The sequence below is a fragment of the Nomia melanderi genome, chromosome 1 (genome assembly GCF_051020985.1).
Source record: "Nomia melanderi isolate GNS246 chromosome 1, iyNomMela1, whole genome shotgun sequence".
In the NCBI taxonomy this organism is placed as follows: Eukaryota; Metazoa; Arthropoda; class Insecta; order Hymenoptera; family Halictidae; genus Nomia; species Nomia melanderi.
In genome coordinates, this window is record NC_134999.1 from 18275167 (window position 1) to 18296883 (window position 21717).

General features: G+C 43.4%; 1 protein-coding gene across 5 annotated transcripts in view; it reads left to right on the plus strand.

Moving 5' to 3' along the window:
- Positions 1-21717, plus strand: part of LOC116429840 (uncharacterized) — a 295330-nt gene that overhangs the window by 251720 nt on the left and 21893 nt on the right. Inside the window, exon 1 of one of the 5 annotated variants that reach the window (XM_076366827.1) lies at positions 3343-3420. The exons of the other annotated variants lie outside the window; for them this stretch is intronic. The gene's annotated coding sequence lies outside the window, so the exon portion shown is untranslated. Of the gene's footprint in view, positions 1-3342; positions 3421-21717 lie in introns of those variants that run through there. 5 annotated transcript variants of the gene reach the window in all.

The following is a 21717-nucleotide window of genomic DNA, read 5'->3' on the forward strand; positions in this document are numbered from 1 at the left end:
CTATTACGAATGCTAAGTGTCTTCAACGTTGACATGATTACGAATTTCAATTTGCTTGTTGCCGATCATTGCCCGATCGGTTTCCTTCCGAGCCATATTCAATTTTGTCGCATGCAACAAATAGTTCCGCTGAAACACTCGCCATTTCCACGTTTCCGTTTTCGAATCTGGGATCTTTGCCCCACACCAGAAACGTAGATTTCCGGGGCGTGTGACGGATCGTCGAACGGTCGATTTACGGGACCGTGAAAATTGCATTTCCCGCTGCGTTTTTCGATCCGGGGAACGCGCGAGGTCCATCGGCGGCGGGCCAACGCGCCGTATAAATAATTTCCGAGAGATTATCTCTCAAAGAGATAATTTCCACGGGGGCCGGCCGTATTCCCGGCGCTGAATCGAATCACGAACGGCCAAAGGATTCCGTGCCGCGGCTGACCCGTTTCGAAAATCCCTTCCAATCTAACCGGAAATCCCAGATACACGGGGTCTCCGCGAAACAATCCCTTTCCTTTCTAACGGCGGCCTCCAGGCTTCGAGAGATATTTCTCCCCCTCCGTCCGAAACTACTCGCGTTACCGTCGCAACTTTCCTACTGGTCGACGTTAGTTGCGTCGGCAGATTGTGATATTTTTCGAACATCGACGGTTTTTTCGCCACAATTTGCCAACTGATGAAACTGAAACTAACACTGAAGCTCTAACACTGAAGACAATAGTTCAGGATTTAGAGAATAGTAAACTATTATAATCTAGAATATTATATATTCTAGTAGTAACTAGTAAGTAGTTGTATACTAGTAACAAAAATTCCCGTTATCGTTACAACTTTCCTATTGGTCGACGGTAGTTGCGTCGGCAGATTATGATATCTTTCGAACATCGACAGTTTTTTCGCCACAATTTGCCAACTGATAAAACTGATAAAATAGCTTCCTTGCGGGAAGATAATAAATCGGGATTTAGAGAATAGTAAACTATGATGGGGTTGTAATATGTCTCTAGACAAATTTCTAGTAGTAACTAGCAAGTAGTTGTATACTGATAACGGAACAAATGAGTTTTGATTATTTTTGCAGTGTAAGAGTTAAGTTTACTAGATGATTTCTAAAAGATGTTGCAACAGTTTGAATGAAGATCGAGAAGACTAGGTTCTGCAAGATCTAGGTTGTTCATAGGCTAAGCTCTGGGTAATTAGCTTCTTCTTCCATTCTTAAAGAAATTAGTTTCATCTCCTAAATCGTTTCTGAAGCGTGTCCCGCTGGAGAACGTGGAAATCATCGAATGATAATCCCGTAGCTGGATAGAAGAAAGCTCGATAACGAACCGAGTAGCACAGGGATCCTGTGAATTGGAATGGACCGCGATTTAATTGGAGCCTCGGTCGATCGATCGCGAGAGAGCGCCCGGCGGAATCGGTGGGACACAAGACACGCCTACCTGTGCTAAATTTCGATGGAAAAATTGGAAACTTGCTTCCGGGCTCGCCTGAGCAAACCTTATGGTGCGAATAAATCTCTATCGGTGTCCGCAAGGATGGGGTTGGAGCTGTTCCAATACTCTTGTAAGTACACACTCATTTCAAATATTCGAGGGTTCTCCGTTGTAATGGAAATCTAGTGGCTGTGTAACCACCGTGGAATATTGAATTCGAGGGGGCTTGACTTTTCCATTGATCCTACTGCGGTTCACGACTCCGACAGTTTTCTGGTTAAAAATTCATGAATTTTTAATGAAACTTGTTTTCATATTTTCTAAGCGACACCCCGTATCTCTAAATGAGTTTAGGAAACAAAGAGTTCCATCAGTAGAATTTGCGAAATGCTCATAAAAAGTTCAAGTTAAAAATCTCAATAATAATATATTAATAATACGGTCAACAATATAAGTTTCTCATTCAACTAAAAAGCCTCTGAAAGTCACGCTTAAAAACCATGCAAATTCCATAGTTCTAATCGAATAGTTCAGTCGAAGTCCAGAGATCCAATAGGAAGAATCATTACCAGAACCATCGAACGATTAACGCGAATTCATTTCACCGATACCTTGGCCGGCACTCCTTAACACATTGTTGACAGGTCACGAACTCGTGTTTGCACTTGCATTAGGTATTGAAATTTTTTGAACGCAGGACAATATAGAATATTGCAAAAGCAGTAAAAGTTATACAAAACGTGTAACTAGAGTTTCATTTTAATTCATTATGTATAAACAAAGTATACTGAACGTTACTTAAACTGGTTCACTTTCATATTTCATTACAGAATAATAACCGCCGACATGGAACAACTTCTGTGTAAAGTAACATCGAGTAAATTCTTCTTTAACCCCTTGGCCTATGATTTCTCTCTCAACTCTGATCGATACAGCTACTTTGTAATTAATAATTTATTGGAAAGAGAGAAAAATTCTAATCATATGTTATACCTATATTTCCTTTTAAGTATAATAGTTGATTATAGAGGAATAATATTTACTTCAAATTCAAATGAACTGAGTACTACATATATTTGTTGAATCATGAAAATCTTCACCACGAGTCTCCCTCGTAGGCCAAGGGGTTAAACCAGGAATCGCGTTAGCTGCTAAGATTCCAGCCACGATGTCCGAATACCCAAGATCCAAGACCCGCGGCGCTAATTTACAGGAGAGCCTCTCCGTTCTCCGAGTTCCCATAGGCAAAACCCTGGGACCGCGGTTATTATATCAGGCCTCGCAGCAGCAGCCTGTTGTAATTCCCTCGGACTTCATAGCCGCGTCACGTGCTCCGTGGAAAAGGGTAATTTCAGACACTGGGTCGCGCCGGTGGCCGAGGTTCTTGGGAATTTACTGGACAAGGACTCGGCGACGTCGGACTTAGGAAGTTTCGAGGGATATCCGTGGACTCTGCCCGCGCTGTTCCCCTCCGGTTCCCTGTTGCAGTGTAAAATCGCGCCGGAGTGGACGTAATCCATCGAGATTGCGGGCCCGCCTCGGATTTACGAGGCGCCACGGGAGAAAGAGAGTAGAGAAGAGAGCGAGTGAGAGGGAGAGAGTGGAAGGGAAAGAGAAGGAACAAGCTGGCCTTCCACCCACGTTACCGCAACGTTTCTGCTTTTACAAGCAGATTGGATCCCGGTCCTTCCAGGATTTCACGCCTGCCTGGCCAGGATCGCGAGACGCTACGAGTCTTGTTTTCTAAGCCCCAACCCGAACCCGGGCCAGCTCGCACTTTTGTACGGGTAAAGTCGAGGGAAAATTTCTCTAGCCACTCGTAAAGCCCGGAAATACAGCGGCGGATCGGTGAAAGAGTTTCGCCGGTGCAATCGTTTCGCGAACCAGCGTCTGGAAACGCAACCAGCGATCGGTCGCCACCATCGAAAATCAACAATCGCACGGACTCGCGCCTCGCAAGCTGTGTAACGTTCGAGGCACAGATCAAACGGTAAATAATCCATGATTCTGGGCAAATTACGCGTACAAACAGCCGGGGATCCCGGGCAGGCTTCGTCCCTAGTCCGGCGTGATTAAATTTCAACACGTTCCGGAGATGAGTTCGCCGAACGTCTCGCGTGGATTCCTTACACGTGGATAGGTTTAACGCTGTACAAATTTATTGATCGGTGTTCCTTAAGCCTACGAGAATCGCGACCAATGGGTAGTAGGTCTGGGTTTGGCGATCGCTGCGGAGGCGAGCTGGGATTGTGCTTTGATTAAGCGATAGACAGGTCGGGTTTAATTTAAACACGAATAGATGACAGGGAAGGTGCAAGGTAATAAATATCAAATTGAATGGAAGGGACGTTACGGCTGTGTTGTGCTCGCTGATATTCTGGATCGTTGATTGTGTTCAACTTAAACTAAAGCGGGCAACTCGGAATTTCGGGAAACAGGGGAACTGGTAAATGGAGCAACAGACAAATTAATGGCCGGAGTTTGATGCAATTCTGATAGGAAAACACAAGATACCGGGGAATGCACGGCTAATTTTGTTAACTCTTTGAATGCGCGCGTCGGGACGCGCGAGCACTGAATTCCCAATGAAATTACGCATTCATTTGAAGACACGGGAGCCCCCAGTCGTTGCTGGCGTGCGCCTGTGTTTTGCAACGCTGCCTGTTACATCTATTAAATCCCGTGTAGCTATTTGCGCGAGCTTCTTTAGTGCAAATGTCGGCCTGTAAATTGGCGGCTATTCAGTAAGGATCACTTAGGTCTTTCATCGAGCACGGCTGCGTATGAATTACGCACATGCAGTTAGTACCACCGAGAATACTAATGTGGTTCGTGATAGCTGGTAAAGGTATTATAAACTATATTCTACAGTAGACCTCCCCTGGGGAAGAGCACGAATTGAAATGCCTCTCTCTCGCCCTTTACGTAGCTCGAAGAAAATCAGATGTTACACACATCAAGATTACACTCCTATAATTTCATTTCAACAAACAACATGGTGAAAATGTAACAATAATTTTCCTTCGGAATTATTTTATATATAACTTTACATTACTTACTTTTTTTCGTTGTATTCTAAGTTAGCATTTTTCAACGCTGAGATCAGATATGAATTTTTAGCTGCAAACTTTACAAAACACTATCCTATTCATGTCTCCATTTTCCGTTAAACAACACACTCTCTCCTCTTTTCCTATCTCCCTAGGTGTCTATGTTTTTTACTTATTTTTCCGAGTTTTCCCTTACAAACATACACGTAAAGAAGTTTTTTTTCCCAATGTAACAACACACTTTTACACACTTTCGTAACACTCCTTTTGTACTGAAACAACACACACACACAATTTTTCTGCTGCTCTATTTACAACGTTTCCTTATTGTGCCACTTTTTTCTTATTTTTCCAACCCAACCACGCGCAACGACGTTATACCATTTTTCTTGTTGTTTTTCAAAGTTTTTCCTAGTGACGTTTGCTTTATTTTTAATTTTTTTCCTGAGTTCTACCCATATCCCAGGACATGTTGTACTTAACCACTTTCCCGACAGCAATGGAAAAGTTGGTGAAAAAAGCACGTGGAAAAATTGTCTTCGTACCTCGCGGGACTCGAACTCGGGATATTTTCGTGGGAATCCGACGCTCTAACCGCTGCGGTACCCGTGGTGCACAGGTCTGCATGTTCTTCTTTCGAGTACTTATACTCGTACTACCTCGGTAACAGGTGCTCCCGATCCCACGTTATTCTACCCATTAGCAGTGTAGAATCCATGACGATTATGTGAGAAGACAGCTGTAATTTAAAGCGATTTCTAGGGCACTGCGGCTTCGTAGTAACCGTGAGACACGTTATGTTTCTCTGTCGCGATCGCTATTTATCTTTAATAATTAATCCCTCCGTGACAATCCCAGATAACTTTTATTCCAGCTAAAAATACGACGACGTTAACATGCATCAGACGAATACAACGATTAAAATGTATTTTTCATTTTAACTCGGGAAACGTGTATAATAGCTCCCACAACATTTACACGTATACTAATGCAAAATAATCCCTCCAGATCTCAGGATCTACAATAAAAAGTTGCATAAAGTCGCGCCGCTGGCAAAACAAATTTATAACGTCTGTTTATTTTAAATACCATATACAGAAAATATCTCCACTAATAACGAAGGGAGCGGAATAACTTTTCACGGGAGAAACATTTCTAAATATTCCACCTCAATGTTAATATTAACACTGAAATGGAATATTTCGTTGATGTTGATATTCTCTTTTTAATTTTTGTTCTTTGCCAACCACGTTAACAATCCTCTCCAAATATTTCCCAGCGGTACAATGGATGCCAGAAAGTCGGTAGAAAGGGGAGCGTAAATTAATTAGTAAACAAACGAGCTGGAATGAAGCACCGAAGACAACGTTGCGTACGATGTTCGCAGGCAACGTAGCTTTAACACTTTGAGTGCCCTGTCTCTCAGAGCTGTATCTCATTTCCTCGAACGTGAACCATTTTTCTATCTTTCTTCTACACACGTCGAATACCAACCAAATTTCCGAAACATAATGAACCGACACTACTCCATAGAAATAAAAAGCTACGTTCCCATCGAAAAATTGCTAATCTTTCATCTCCTATAACTTCGCAGAAGATCGCACAAAATTCTACTTGCACTCATCGTAAAGCATGAATCTTCAACTTTCACCTCTCGCGAACTCTTTCTCACGAAATTCTACTTCATCTAACAAGCAACAAACTAACGACACAGAAATAAAAAGCCACATTCCCAAAAAATTGCTAATCTTACTTGCACTCATTGTGAAGCATGAATCTTCAACTTTCACCTCTCGCGAACTCATTCCCACGAAATTCTACCTCATCTAACAAGCAACAAACTAACGACACAAATAAAAAGCCACATTCCCAAAAAATTGCTAATCTTCGATGTCCTATAACTTTGCAGAAGATCACACAAAATTCTACTTGCACTCATCGTAAGGCATGAACCTTCAACTTCCATTTCTGCGAACTCTTTCCCACGAAATTCTACCTCATCTAACAAGCAACAAACTAACGACACATTTTCATTGGCATAATGTCACGGTTGCCGCTGAAAGTGTTAGCTCAGTTATAATTCGTTAAGGATGAAGGAGATTCGGTCCCAGGTGACGAGCTACGGGATCATAGACGATTATAATTTCTCAATACTCCCCTTGGTACTTGCCGCGGCGCGAGCACAGAGGGAGGGGGTGATTAATAATGAGGACGGTCGTTTCAGCAACAATCTGAATTTTTCGTGAGCTCGTGAAAATTACCGGCGGGCCGGGCCCCGTTTAAAGTTTCACTGGCGGCGTAGTTTCATTAAACTTGTATAAATAAACGAGGGACCCCCCGGCAACTTCCGGCGGCGAGAGAGAACGTCCTCGGAAGAAAGATATCGCGGGCCTGCTCGTATTAATAATGCATGCCCGAAGACACCCTGGGAAATCGATACTAGTTCGACGGGGTTGAACAGGGTGAGCTCGGTTCACCTGCACGAAATTGAGGAAGCCACCCCGCAAGGCGAGTAGTTGAAAATTCGTAAACGGAAGTTCCGCCGCTTGCCATTGAACGTACCGCGGGACAAAGTTCCCGGCGATAACAACGGCCCCGGCGTCTCCCGCGACACGGTCATCCGACGTTCAATGAAATTTTGATATCAGTCACTGCCACTCAGTCATTCCTGCGTCGAATGTCACTGTGGGCATGACGTCGGTCGCGTTATTCGGTGAACTGCTGTTTCGCTTTTGTTCGGGGGCTGTCTTTCGATGGTAAAAGTATTTTCCTTTTGTAGGGCTACTAAAATAAAAACTAAGTCCGTAGTCAAGTTAAATATATTTATTACGCGATGTGGCTCTAACGAAGAACGGCGACTAACTGCTTTTCCTCGGTTGCTTTTCTAAAAAGGAAAACTCTTCAGACATATTTATCTTTGAGAAACTAGTGTTGATTCAATTTGTTGCAGTAGGAACGTAATCTTAGGGGTTTTTTTAACACTAGGTTTACGGGCATTTATTGTACAGTTTATTCTATTGTTCCTGGGAAAGTTGGTATTCGTTCGTTTAGATTTTGGAAATTGTAGATGTAGAAATAGACAATCAGGATTCATATTCGTGTAATTGGATCAACGAAAACCTATTGAAACATTTACCAAACAATGTTTATAAAACTCAATCTGCGTCACATTGACGCGTTCTGTAAACCTAGTGTTAAAGAGAATTTTTAAGTGTATGGGGTAGGGTTGGATCGAAGTATTTGTTGAAGAGCGGTGTTTTAACACTTAGCTAACCGAATGGGGAGATCTCCAACTTTTCACTTATCAACGTATTGCCTTTTCTGTTTACCTTTTCTTTTGTTATTTGGTAAGTCTTGAAGTGGGATTATTTGTAATTTATCAAACACGGTTCTTGTTTTTAAAAACACAGTTTCTAACCGAATTAATTGAATGAGTTCAATTGAAGATAATGGAGGATATTGTGGTTATAGTTCTTTTTAGGCGGTCGCCTTGTTAAGAGAGACTTATTGCACTTGATTCCCGGTTTTCATGAAAATGTCGAGCTACCAATCCAGGAGACTGAAATTCTAGAAATATCAAGCTGGTTCCAATTTGAACGATAAAGGGATGTCCACCGAACGCGTTCGCGAAGTTTCGTGAAAATCGAACGATTGGTTTTCGAGATATCGTGTCAGCCAATTACAAACCTGTCGCTTCAAGCAACACGCGTGTAAAGTTTCACCGGGAAAAAAAGAGTTGTGCAGAAAGGAATTCATGAAGCTGTCACAGTAGCGAAAGCCCTTGTAGTTCGCAAAACCAAATAATTCGGGAGTGTCAGTTGAAAAATTTCAATCTGTATAGGAATTTTTCATCGACGGGTATCCGGCGAAGGAAAAAAAAGCGAGGTTCGATCATCCATCAGGTTGAAAGATTGTAATGCGAACAAATCCGTTCGTACCGATCTGTTTCCCGGCGCACGCGGCCGAAAACATGGCCGGTTCGCGTTTCGTTTCGCGCCGGTGAAATTAATTTACGTTCGGGTCACGATAGAGGAGCAACGTCCATTCGCGTATGAGCGGAATTCTGCTTGGTCTGGCTTTCGGTTAATACTCGCGTGGAACACACAGTCGAATGTGGGGCGCGACGTTCAAGGTTCTGAAAAGGGTAGAATGTGGGACGGTTGCCGATTAAAATGTGAAAAAATTGCTCGCGTACGTCTTTTTCACGGTGAACCGGTCTGCTTCGTGAAACGAATGGGAGATTCTGTATTCCCAGGGATTACATCATCAACTGAAACCAAATATTCGTGAACCAGCTCATTGAATACATTGCCAGAGAATCTTGATGTAATATTTGATATAATATTAATATTCCTCTATAGCAAGCAAATGACATTAGCAGTGATTATTAATTTTATATGACAATTCCATCACACTATCTAGTTACCCGCATCACTAAGTATCCACGTCAATCTTCTCATCGCGGTTTCTTTCAAAGACCCCGGAAATTCCAACTATAAATGACGATTGCCCCAGAAAACACGATGTCAGACATTTCATTTCCTCCCCGTAATACGTACAAACGTAAAGTCTTCGAGAATCGAATCAATTAACTGCACAGCAGACACTCATGGCCTGCTGTCAGGAAAGAAAGATCTACAGACTTGTTTCCCGAGCTAATAATATCTTCGCTAATTTGATGGCATTCTTGGGAACGATGAAAGCCCGGGCTAACGCAATTTCTGTTGCATTGAAACAGCTCGGAACACTGAACATCGTTCATTGTTACACCCCCGGCCGCCGTTAAATTGATCGGGAATTGATCGAAAAACCTTCCTTCCGTTCGACGAAACGAGAAACCGTCGATCGGTAAACGTCCCGACGTGCCGCGCTGTTGGTCTAATGCAACGAGAACCCTTCCCGTTAATTACCTATAAAATTCACCAATTATTACGGCTAATGAAATCATCTCCGCAAAGAGGGCTCCGTTCCTTCCGCGTTCCACGGAGGCGAACCGACCCGGTAGCCGCTTTTTACAAGACGAACGAGGTTAAACGTTCTTTAAAGACGTGCCCCCTTCCACGTTCCCTCGAGCCGGAAGCGGCGCCGCGCTTCCCGTGGTCGATAGAAGGGCTGAAAGTTCGCGAAACGCGGCATTAGCTGTTCGTTCGTCCATCGTTCCGAAGAAAAGAAGCGAGGAGCGCTGATAACGAGAGGCGTTTCTTTAACTTATCTCGATGGCTGCCAGTCGTGCTCCATTTTCCTTCGCTTCGAAGGGCTACTCTCGCTCGCGCGGGCCAGAAAATTGATTTCCCTTAAAACGCAATCATACTTTCCACGTGATTTTCGGCGAGAGTTGCTCGACGTAACCTCACTTTCGTCGCTTTTAGGCGAAGTCACTTTTTTCACCTGGATTTTAACGCATTCTCGCCGCGAACGTTATTCTTCGCGGAAAAATAAGTGGAAAGTATGAAACGAAGTTTCCCGGCGTCTTTGGATCCAGTTAAATTGATGCGGCTAACTTTCCGCCCGTTTGAATATCATTTCATTTGCCGGCTTTCCTACCCTTTTAAGTATTCAGAAAAATTAAACACCGCGCGGAACGCGAATGAAACGAGACTGATGTCTCGAGAAGATCATTTCGCGACGGAAACCATTAAAAACTTACCATCTTCGTCGCGTCTAGAAAAACCGTGTCTCCCGTGTTCTCGTAACTCTCTCGCATGGAATTACCTGTTCCATAAATTTCGAAAAATACATTCTCCGCGGTGCAATCTAATAACCAGCGGCGCAACGTCTACAATCATTCGGTTCCCTTTCGGAATACAAATTTTTCTGTTCCCCGGCTGGCGGATCGATTCTCGGGGCCCGTTAGAACGGCCGGGGAAAGCCTGAAAAGGCTCGTCACGTCCCGAGCCGCGGTACTTCCTCGTCCGCGTTCCCATTTTCTTTTTCTTATTAAGCAGAATACACAAAATTCCTTTTTTCCTCCCCGCCGGGCCGTCGCTCCGCTCCCACCCGGCGGCGCGGTAAGAAGATTCGCCGTATCAGGTTGGTGCCGTCGTCGGCGTCCCTTTGAAGAACCCCCGGCGCGGCTTTAACGCGGTGAATGCCCGCGACCGGGCACGGATGGCTAACGAAAGGAATATTTTTCATAATTCCCTCGGCCGTCCCTTCCCCAGGACGGAATTCGTCTAACGTACGTCGCGTTTCCCCCGACCGCGGGAAAAGGTATCAAAGGAATTTCCTTCGGGCGGCCTCAAAGGCCGTGTGTCAACGCGCCCTTTGAATTTTCGCCGCGCCGAGCCCACGCCGAGCCGAGCGGCCTCGCGTTTTCGTCTTCGGCGCGCGAGAATTTATTCGAAACCGCGGCCCGCGGGATTGCGTAACGAGTTAATTAGCTGACTCGCGGATCACGCTTGTGTGGTATCGCGGTTTTAAGGCAGTGGGACAGCGAGTGTTCTGAGGGCTATGAAAGAGAAAGGGACTCGTGGAGATCCGGCCCAAGGGTTGGTGGGTTTTTCCGAAGGATGCGTGAGCGAGGACGATGAGTGCGTGGTGAGAGTGGGGCGTGTTTGAGAATTTGTTGGAAGTGTGAGTAAGAAGAATGCTTGTGGGGGAGGGAATGATTTTTAACTGTTTGCGAACGAATGTCGACACTCTGCCGAGATCAAACTCTCATATTCGTAATACTAATTTGCCCAGAAACAATTTAATTACTGAAACAGCGAAAGATCAGTAAGTTGTTTCTTTTCTTCTCTATCATTTAAGCATTCGATGTGTAATTCGACAGGATCTGCCTTAGGTTTCGTATACTATGAATAATCTTCGTTCGCAAAGGGTTAAGTGCGGATGCCGGGAGATTTTGGAGAGAGTTGCGTTGACCTGAGCAGAGAAAAGACCTGTACACTGCTGTATCGTTTCTATTTATTTGTATTTTATTCAATTATTCCTATGTTTTTTTAAAATAAAACATATTTAAATACGATTAATACCACGCTTGTGAACAACGATGCTGGACGCATGCTATTTGTAAAGAATAACGGAAAAGAATAGCGTGATAAGTTATTCATCGTCGTTCTGTAATAATTGCTGGTAGTAGCGTCGATAGGTTATTTACCTTGTAGGAATATTGTAGGTGACTTATGAGAGAGATGAAAATATAACGTTTACTCACATAGAGTGCCAATATTTTACACTAGAACTACCAATCGCTTAAACTGACGACAAACTTCTTTATAGAAACCATAAGCGTGCGTTTACTAGAATTTCAATTGAGTTGTATTTCAGTTTTACTATTACTGAATTAGTCGTGTCATTTTTCGTAGCAGTACTTAGAACTTTCAGTAATTGTGAAAGAAGAAGGAAATAAGTCAATTTGACCTACCTGGTAGTGTTAACAATCGTGTCCCAAATTTTCTAAATTTTGTCAATCGTTACAAACTTTCCCATCGATTTTTGTGCATGCTTGTCTAACGAAGTTGAGTATAAAGAGACAAGTAGTTCAGTAAAGTCTTTTTGAATCTAGGTCAAAGTAGACACTGTAGATGGAGGACTGAACGGATCGAACTGTATTACAGAGTACAAAGAAACGTAGAATATAATTCAGCACTCTACTTTCTTAATGAACTAGTTGATGCAAGATAAGAGAGAATAAATTTATTAGAATCGATAAGAGATTCTCGAGCAGAGACGAACGCAAAATAACGTCTGTGCCTGCCAGAAACGGTAATCTGACAGCCGACGTATTAAACCTGCTCCTCATTTGCCTGCCTCGCTCGTGACAGGTTTATTCTACTCATCGAACTTATCTCGCGGTGTCTGATTAAATGCGACCCCGTTCCACTGTCATATTATCAGAAGAGCCGGGATTATATTCAATTGCGACGAGCCCGATCACGATTTTCGTTAATCATATTCATCCGGCTAACTGTAACTCGTCATACATTCTCCATGTTCGAACGGTTTAGCGAGCGAAATATAGTAATGAACATACGTTAATACGCTATAAATTAAATTCGAGATCGACCATGTAACCAGCGACCCTCATTCTACTTGCTACATCATCCATCTAAAATAATCAAGGACTTCGTTCAAAAGAACAGAAAATCAATTACTATTCACTGTTACGCGCCGAAAAATGACAGTGGGGCACTCACCGTCGCTATCGCGTGAGAAACAAAAGAAGGAGCCTCTACCCGGGCGGCCAATCGGTACGCGTCGGCAAAGTCGCACTGATTGGCCGCTCGGTAGATGCTCCTTTTTCCTATAAACCACCCAGTTTCAACAACAAACGTAGAAACAAGCATCCAAAATCAATCTTTGTGTTGATGAAATTATCAGAATCGCTGTTTTACTTCAACATCGTACTTTAAAGTGTGAAATTATATTTTTTTTGTTGAAACAAACAAACCAATTCAACAACCTTATCACCCTATCACTGTAAGAAGTCGTAGGGTCCGAGCGTGAATCGCAAAGTCGAAAACAGAAATAAGTGTGAATCTACAAAGATCTACAAAGAACAAAGAATCTTTCCAAACACTCAAAAGCTCCAGAACAATCTAAATTCCGAACGAAGCTCTAAACTCCTAATTCAAAATGGAACGCTTCGATTCTCCATTATAAAAATCAAACTATTTGTATGCAACTCTCCCCTTTGAACACAAAAATCCAACGTCCCCGAAATCACAATGTTCGTCCTCAAAGGATTGATAATCACCGGCGCATAAACTGTTAAAACATCGCGTCCCAGCCGCAGCGCAGTTCGCGGAACGAAAACGATCACGTCCCATTTTGTTGCAGCTATCACGTCCCGCTATGAATAAAATATACCGTTCGGCTGTTTGTTGCACGCCGCGTCACGCAATTCGGAATATTATTCGCGACGGACGCCGCGCCCGGGGAAGAAAATGAACACACCGTCCTCGCCGGAAGTCGCAAACGTCGGGACTCGGTGCTCCGACCTAATTATCGCCCGAAGAGAGAGAGGACGGCCGGGGGATGAAGTCCGTGGAAGAAACCCCCGAAACTCCCCGTACAAATTTTCATTGTCATCATTATAAATTCCGAGCCGTAACGTTCCCGGGCCGTTTCGAGGATTTTCGAGGAACTGTACTCCGGAAATGAATATGATTAGGTTTAATTCTATGCAAAGAGGTTAAAGAGGTTACAGTCCGCCCCCTGTTCACCGTTTTTCAACCGTCCACCCCGTCGGTCCCTCTCTTTTCCTCTGTCTAAGCCCAGTCCTCAGTCCAGTCAGGTTCGCCGGTTTAACTTTTAATAATCAGCCAGCTGGTATAAGCCGCCCGGGCTCGCGTCGACGTTCGCACGCCGGCTTCTCGGCCGCGCTGCTAGGATTCGTCGGATACCGGGGGATAATCGTGTCCGGCGGCACGGGAATCGTATCTCATCACGGATTACCGGGTGTAATATTGGCGCGTTCCGCCTAAGAGACGCCGACGGATAGTTGTGATTTATTTATGGCTGCTGCAGTGGCCGCCACTTCTGTTGATGAATAAAGTATTAAGCTTGTGATTTCTATTTATAATTGGGAGGAGGAAGATCTGGACGTTTCCTGAGCGGAGCTAGCTGCTGGGAATAAGGATTGTACGATTGTGGATGTGAAAGGACTACTGCGGTATCAATTTTGCAGGGGTTCTGCATTTGGCTTGCGGAGATATTTCTTAATGTGATCGATGTCTCAATATTCGAATCATCAATTTCTTAACGTCGAAACCTTTGATCTTTGAATATTTAAATTTTCAACCTCGTGACATTCGAATCTTCAATTTTTTAACCTTTGAATTTTCAATTCTTCAATCTATTAACGTCGAAACCTTCGATCCTTGAATATTCAAATTTTCAACGCCCTAGCATTCGAATCTTCAATTTCTTAATGTCGAAACCTTTGATCTTTGAATATTTAAATTTTCAACCTCGTGACATTCGAATCTTCAATTTTTTAACCTTTGAATTTTCAATTCTTCAATCTATTAACGTCGAAACCTTCGATCTTTGAATATTCAAATTTTCAACGCCTTAGCATTCGAATCTTCAATTTCTTAATGTCGAAACCTTCGATCTTTGAATATTTAAATTTTCAACCTCGTAACATCCGAATCTTCAATTTCTTAACGTCCAAATCTTCAATCTCTAAGCACCCAAATTTCCAACTCCCTAATATTCAAATCCCCAACTTCCCAACGTCCAAACTTTCAATCTCACCAAAATTTCCAACCGTCCAACATTCAAATCTGCAATTTCTTAATACCCAAACCCCAAAGCCTAATCAAAGCACCCACAACAAATTCCAACAACTCCCACTTCCACACCGAGTCCACAACCCCTTTAAGACTCCTAGCTGCGCAGCCCCTAATTGCCGAAATTCTCGTTCAATCCCCGAATTATTCAGCAGCCCATAAAACCCAGCCGGGGTCTCGCATGCAATCCGAACGCGAAACAAACGGACCGCGCGCCGCTTAATTACACCATACATTTCCGTGAAACTCAGCCTTCTTCCAGCGCTGGAAGAAGCAAACGAAAAGCTACGGGCCGCCTTGGCGGCGAGTCCTTTAGCGTTCCGCCTAACGTGCACGGCTAACGGCGCGGCCGGAACGTTGTTCGCCTCGTATTTCCCTCCGTGAGATGGCCGACGGTGCTCGGAGACGAACGGGCTGCGCGCGAGCCGCGCGCGCTGCGCCGCGCCGCGCCGGCACCTGTGCAACCGTGGAACGTCGTAACGAGCCGCCGAGTGGCTCGCAGTTGTTCACCTATTTAAATAAGACCGACGATGGTAATGAGAATGCAAATGGCGCGGCACGCCCGAGCCAGCTTTCCTGCACACGTCAGGGAATAATAAAATGGGGAACACGGCGCGCCCGGGTTTCCGCGCGTGTTTCCCGAAGAAGTGTGTCCCTCCGTTGCCCCGAATCCCGGAATTTCAATGGGGAAACGACCACCGCGACACTGAAAACGCTGAAACTTCGATTGACCCGGCGGACTTAATATTCTTCGTGCGATTCGTTGTCGTACGGATACTCGTTTTGATTTATTCCCGGTGAACGGGACGATAGGAATTCGAATTTCGAAGTGAGCTGTGGTTGGATTGTGGATACATGAAAATAGAACGCGGTAGTTGATGATCTTCCGAGATTGACCCTTTGGCCTATGATTTCTTTCTCAACTTTCAACGATATAGCTACTTTATCATTAACATTAGGCTTTCGGGGAAAGGGAAGGAGACAATAAGACATAAAGTGTGCATTGATTATATTAATAAAATAAAAGGTACTTTTGAGACAACATGATACATCACCATATTATCAAGAACTATACGATCGAAAACTATTATAGTGTTACTATAGTATAAATAACGAAAGGGTGGATCATGAGTAATCGAGAGCTAGGTAAATATATGTATTTAACACTAGAACTACCGTACCAGTCAAAATGACTGGTTTCGATTCTTTTGTTTAGCAATTATTGATATCTTCCAAGCATTGAATATTCGAAATGATTCTGAAAATAAATAGCTTCATTTGAGTACTATAATGAATGTCTGAAGAAACTGAAAATAATCTATTATTACAGTTTTTATGAGAATTACATATTAATCGTATTAAATGCTCTGTAGTTCTAGTGTTAATAATTTATTGGAAAAAGAGAAAAATTCTAAGCATATGTTATGCCTATATTACCATTTAAGTATAATAGTTGATTACAGAGGAATAATATCTATTTTAAACTTCAATTAACTAAGTAATATATATAATTGTTGTTTCATGCTGAAAATTTTCACGAGTCTCACTCGTAGTAGAACAAGGGGTTAATTCTACTTTATTGGTCTTTGATGTGTGGAAATTATACAAGATTAAGTAGTATGAGACCTTTAGTATTAAGTTACACCTTTAATCTTTTGAACTCTGTAGGCTCCAATATTGCACCAGTTGTAATATTGAATATTTTAACGAATCGAAGAAACTACCCTAAAACTAGATGTTCCACACATCCAAATTTTGTACTGAGAAGGAAAATAAAAATTCTAAGAAATATTATACTGTAGTATCTAGAATATTTGGCGTAGATTAATGTATTGTAGGATGAATGGTTTGTAGTGCGTGCGTAAGGGCGACCAGGTCGCATTGCGACGGACCGGCGCCGGGATGTTTGGAAAATAGTGTGACTGCGTTTAGAAAATCTCGAGTGGCTGAAAGAATGCGAGGAAGAGTGTCTGGAACTGAGCGATTGGACGTGACTGTGTGAATTTTGACTATGGACGAAGTGAAAAGGGTGCAAGGGTGAGAAAGACAGAGCGAATGGGGGTGTGTGTTAAAAGCAAGTGGGAATGCGTGCGTGGAGGACATTTTGGTGAGAGACAGCGGAGAAGAACATTTTTTGTGCGTGATAGCGAGTCGTGTGTTGGCCTTCGTGGTATTAAGTTGTATTTTCTCGTGTTGTCCATATCGTTTCTTCATCTCATTAAATACATATATTGTTTCCTAATTCTCTTTTTACTGAAGATCCATCTTTTCAATATCTAATAATAATAGTCCTCACTATAATACCATTTTTCATTTTCACTAGAGATACTATAAAAATTAGTTGCAGTTGCTGATAAATTACAAAACCATATGGAGTGCTAAGGGTTAATATTTTCATTTTATTATTCTAATATTTGACAAGTGGCAATCAGTAGAAGTTACTGTAATACTTTCGTACTAGATTTATATATACATAAAACAGTAGAATACGCTCGCAGCAGAATAAACTGTCAATGATCAGACGCTCGTAACCGAGTTCGAAATCACGCAAATTCCCAAGGAATGAAATCTCATGCAAGAACGATCCACGTTGACTTACTTATCCCATCCCAGAAAAGACTGTTCCACTCGAAACCTTGCGAACGGTTTCATCAAGCCAACGTCAACAGAGGACAAACAACATGGCAACTGTGATTAAAATTCCCTATACACAGTGGCCCGCGCCGAGGAAGGCAAACATTCCACGATCGGTCAGCCCGACGAGACTCGTACCGCATTGTCTTAGAGGGCTTTTCAATTATGCAGGACTAACAACGGTATCGAACGGCACCCGCGGGGTCCGTCTAATTTCCCCGAAGGGGCGGAAAAATCTTTGGAACGCCGATGAATCAGTGTCCGATAATCCCCAATCGGCGCGCGCCGGCGCTGCCCGGTTCGCCGAGGAGTTTCGAGAACTTTGCTCCGAGAAGTTGGCGGTGGGTAACGTTTAAAGTTCAAACGGGACGGGAACGGGGGCGGGGGGTGAACGGGCTCGGTCGGGCAAGCAGTTTCGAATAAAAATTTCCCGAGCGAAGTGTCCCGAAAGAGGGGACTGTTTAACTTTCTGTTAGGGGCAAACTGCTGGAGCCCGATTTCCATGAAGACGACTGGCTCCTCAAGGATCCTACGGGATCAATTTCCGCGCGCTGATTAAAAATAGGGGAAACTGGGCTGGCGATTTGGAAAAATTAAATGTTTCCGTTGTTCGTGTATTTCTTGAACGTTGGGTCTTATGGGAAGAAGACGTTGCGACGAGGTTTATGGATTGGGGATGCTTCTTGGTAGTTGACTTATTGCTAACAGGTTTGACTGATGTGAGAGGTAGTGTTTTGTGAGTACTAGTTTCGAAATTCTTAGGGTATATAGTTATCTGGGTTATTTTATTAAGTATCTTCTAGTGAATTTTGGAATGAAACTTCCAGCTGCCAATTCCGTCATTTTATATGGAGTTTGTTAGGAACTTCTATATGATTACAACTGTTTCAAAGTTTGACACTTTCCTAGAATTCAAAGCTTCCAGTCGCTAATTGAAGAAGAATCTTCCGTAAACTTTATACAACACTGTACCATGGACAATTGCAGCAAGGATCACTGCAACTTGCAACATACCTTGGTACCCATGCCTCGCAACTATACTCATCAAAACTATTAAGCTGTCCTACACGTTTTTTCCATGATCCAGTTGTAACGTTCCGTTTGGCAGAAATGATGGAAAGATGACATTGCGGGGAAAGGGAAGGAGACAATAAGACACAAAGTGTGCATTGATTATATTAATAAAATAAAATGTACTTTTGAGACAACCTAATACATCGCTATATTATCAGATACAAGAACTATACGATCGAAAACTATTATAGTGTTACTATAGTATAAATAACGAAAGGGTAGCTCTTGAGTAATCGAGAGCTACGAATAAATATATGTATTTAACACTAGAACTACGTACCAGTCAAAATGACTGGTTTCGAATTTTTGTTTAGCAATTATTGATATCTTCGAAGCATTGAATATTCTACCTTTGAAATTATAGCTTGAAGAGTGGATCTATGGAGACTTCAATCGATTTATAATTCAGTTTGCGTGTTGCGGAATCAACTTATTTAATAATTGCTCAGAGAAACGTCTGTCTTTTTTATAATTGGTGATTGAAGAAGTGGGGAATGGGTCATTTTGACCTGTCTGGTAGTGTTAATGTTAATGAATCCGTTGTTTAATAGTTCCGTTAATAATTCCTTTGAAATTCTCGCTGCAGATAGCCGCGGAAGAGGTGGAACGTAAGTTTAATATGCTCGAATGGGCTGGATTGAAATTTGCTTGCTGAAGTACGCGAAAAAACCCATCAGATCTTCTGCACCCGGGATTCAATGATTTCTCGCGTAATCTTTGTTCGGGCTCGATGGCTGCGAGGGCGCAGGTAAAGCGTGTAGAATCGCAGCCCGCAGCCCCCTACATTATCCTGATTGCGTAGCAACGTGGATCGCTTGTCGACGCAAGATCCTAATAAACCCCCGACGTTCCTGAAACTAGTTCACCGAGCATTGAGAAGTAATCGAGAAGTTTGCAGGCCACTTGACGCGCTGAGATGCTGAAGTAGCGAAGATGAGCGCGTATTGTGGGGAACGCTGGTTCAATGGGCGGATCAAGGGGTGGGGGAACAAGCTGGCTCTTGATGGTAACAGTGGTTGCGTGTACACATTGGGTTGGTCGAAAAATTCTCTCGTTTTTCTTTCCGCCGTGTCATTCACATCGCGAGAGAAGAAAACGTGGCATGTTCCGAACAAGCAGATATCGTATAATAAATTGACTTTGTCCCAAATAAGTTATAATCGTAGGAGGATTGAATCTATAGATGAAGATACTCTAAAAAGTTCAGGAAGTTGTTGCATTGTGTCGATTCGTGCATTGAAACTGATATTGTAATATATATGTTAATAATTATAATATATGTAGTTTATGAATATTGTACGTCGATAATATTGGAACGAAGAATAGCTACAGAATTCTTCTCACAGTGACAGGTAAATAAAGAGTTCATAATACTTCGGTAAATATCTCGCGTCGGTCAAGCGAAGTAAGACACCCTGTATATTAATATATACTAACAGCTCCCAAGTTTACACAGTCGACGGAAATTAATCGGGCGACAGAAAATCCCCGGGCTTTTCGGTTATCGGCGAAAAGTTCGGCCGGGGACCGGTCTCAGTATCGAAGACATTCAGAACGTCAGGGAACCGGATCGATGGAGGTTTCAATAATGAAGTCTGGCCCCCGTGAAAGTCGAGGCTCTTTCCCTGTTTCCTAATTCAGATCAGTTCGGGAACTTGCCCCGGCTGCGCGAAGTCAATTCCGCTTTCGGAAACTCGGGTAATGGAAGCTCAAGTGCACTTCGGTTCTTCGGGACTCACGATCGAAATAGAAATTGCAGTTTATGCTTCGATTCCTGTTTTCCATGGCTATCCCTCCTCCTCCTCCCCCCCCCCCGGCTCGCCGGCCCCACTGTTTCACGTTCGAATTAACGGGGAATAACCTGGGCCTGCAGCGAACGTTTACCTCCTGCGAGATCGTTTCGCGTTTACGACACTTATATTTTATCTCTCGCGTTCGACTGCGGAGCTTTTTCTGTTTCGAACTGACGAGAAAGGGGAGAAGAACGAACAGGAAAGAGAAAGAGAGAGAGAGAGAGAAAAGAGAGAGGGAAAAATAGGATACAGGCTTTCTCCGTGCCAATAAATCAGGTTGAAAGGGACGCTTCATTTTCTTTTCCTTTCAGCGGGCCGGCTCGTATAAAAATTTCAGCTTTATTCTGTTTACGTTCGCCGGGAGGATCGATAGGTTTACTTCGAGGACAATATTCATGGCGAGATGGAGATATATCCGTCTATCAGCCGAGCGCCGAAGTACGACGTATTAAAATCGACGGCTTTTATAATAGTCTATGACCTGGATGCAGCTGTCTCGCTTCCTCGCCGGAAAGCCGGGATCTATAATTCACGATCGCCGATATTCTCCGCGGAATGACGAGCAATAAAGTAAAGGCACAACGGGTGGGAAATATAAATGGCGGAATAAGTTGAATGATTAATAAAAAGAAAGAGACAATCGATTTTTTCGTGACATCTAATCTAGCGGAATTATACTGGAACGATGGGGAGGAATAAAATGAAGGAGACGAGGGGAATAAAATGTTCGTACTATTGTACTCTGACCAACGGTTGACCTATTCTACTTGGAGAATTGGGCAGGCTTTTCGGGATCTGGTCTGGTTTAAACGACCTCGTTCTACTTACCGATTCATGACGAGGGCTACAGAATATGGAACACTTGCTCGAAAATATTTCATTACTTCAATGTTCGCATCCCAAAGGCCGATCGGGAGTGAAAAATACATCGTCCACCGAATAACTAACGAAATCTAATAATCGCGAACTGATTCCTCGATGTACGAACTAAAACCACTCATCGAATAGAGAAGAAATATCGTTAATACTCAATAAACTGTCCTCGTATCCTAAAACCGATACTGTTTCCTTCATTTAGCGAGCAAAACATTCCTCGAATCCTCCACGTTTTGAAACGTTCCTCGGAGGAGCATCTAAAACAACTCGAATACCTCGCGAACAAAGTGTGTCGGACAACTAGAGACATTTTCGCGACGACCCGCGTCCAATTCTTCAGCGGCAGGACTAATTCACGCGAAGGGAGCGCTCGTAAACGCGTGAATCCGTTTCGAGGCAGCCCGGCAGTCGAGGAGCGGATTCTTTCCGCCGCGAGGGACGATAAACAGCCGCATCCAGGTCCGGGGTAACGAGCCGAGGAAAATATTCAATTTCGCCTTTCGAGGCGGGCGGATGCAGTTCGGAGATTAAGCGTCGCAGCGACGCTTAATTAAATGCGCGGCCGAGTGTCTCTCGCGACGCAGCTGTGTACCTGCCGCGCTCCCGTCGAAACCCGGTTGTC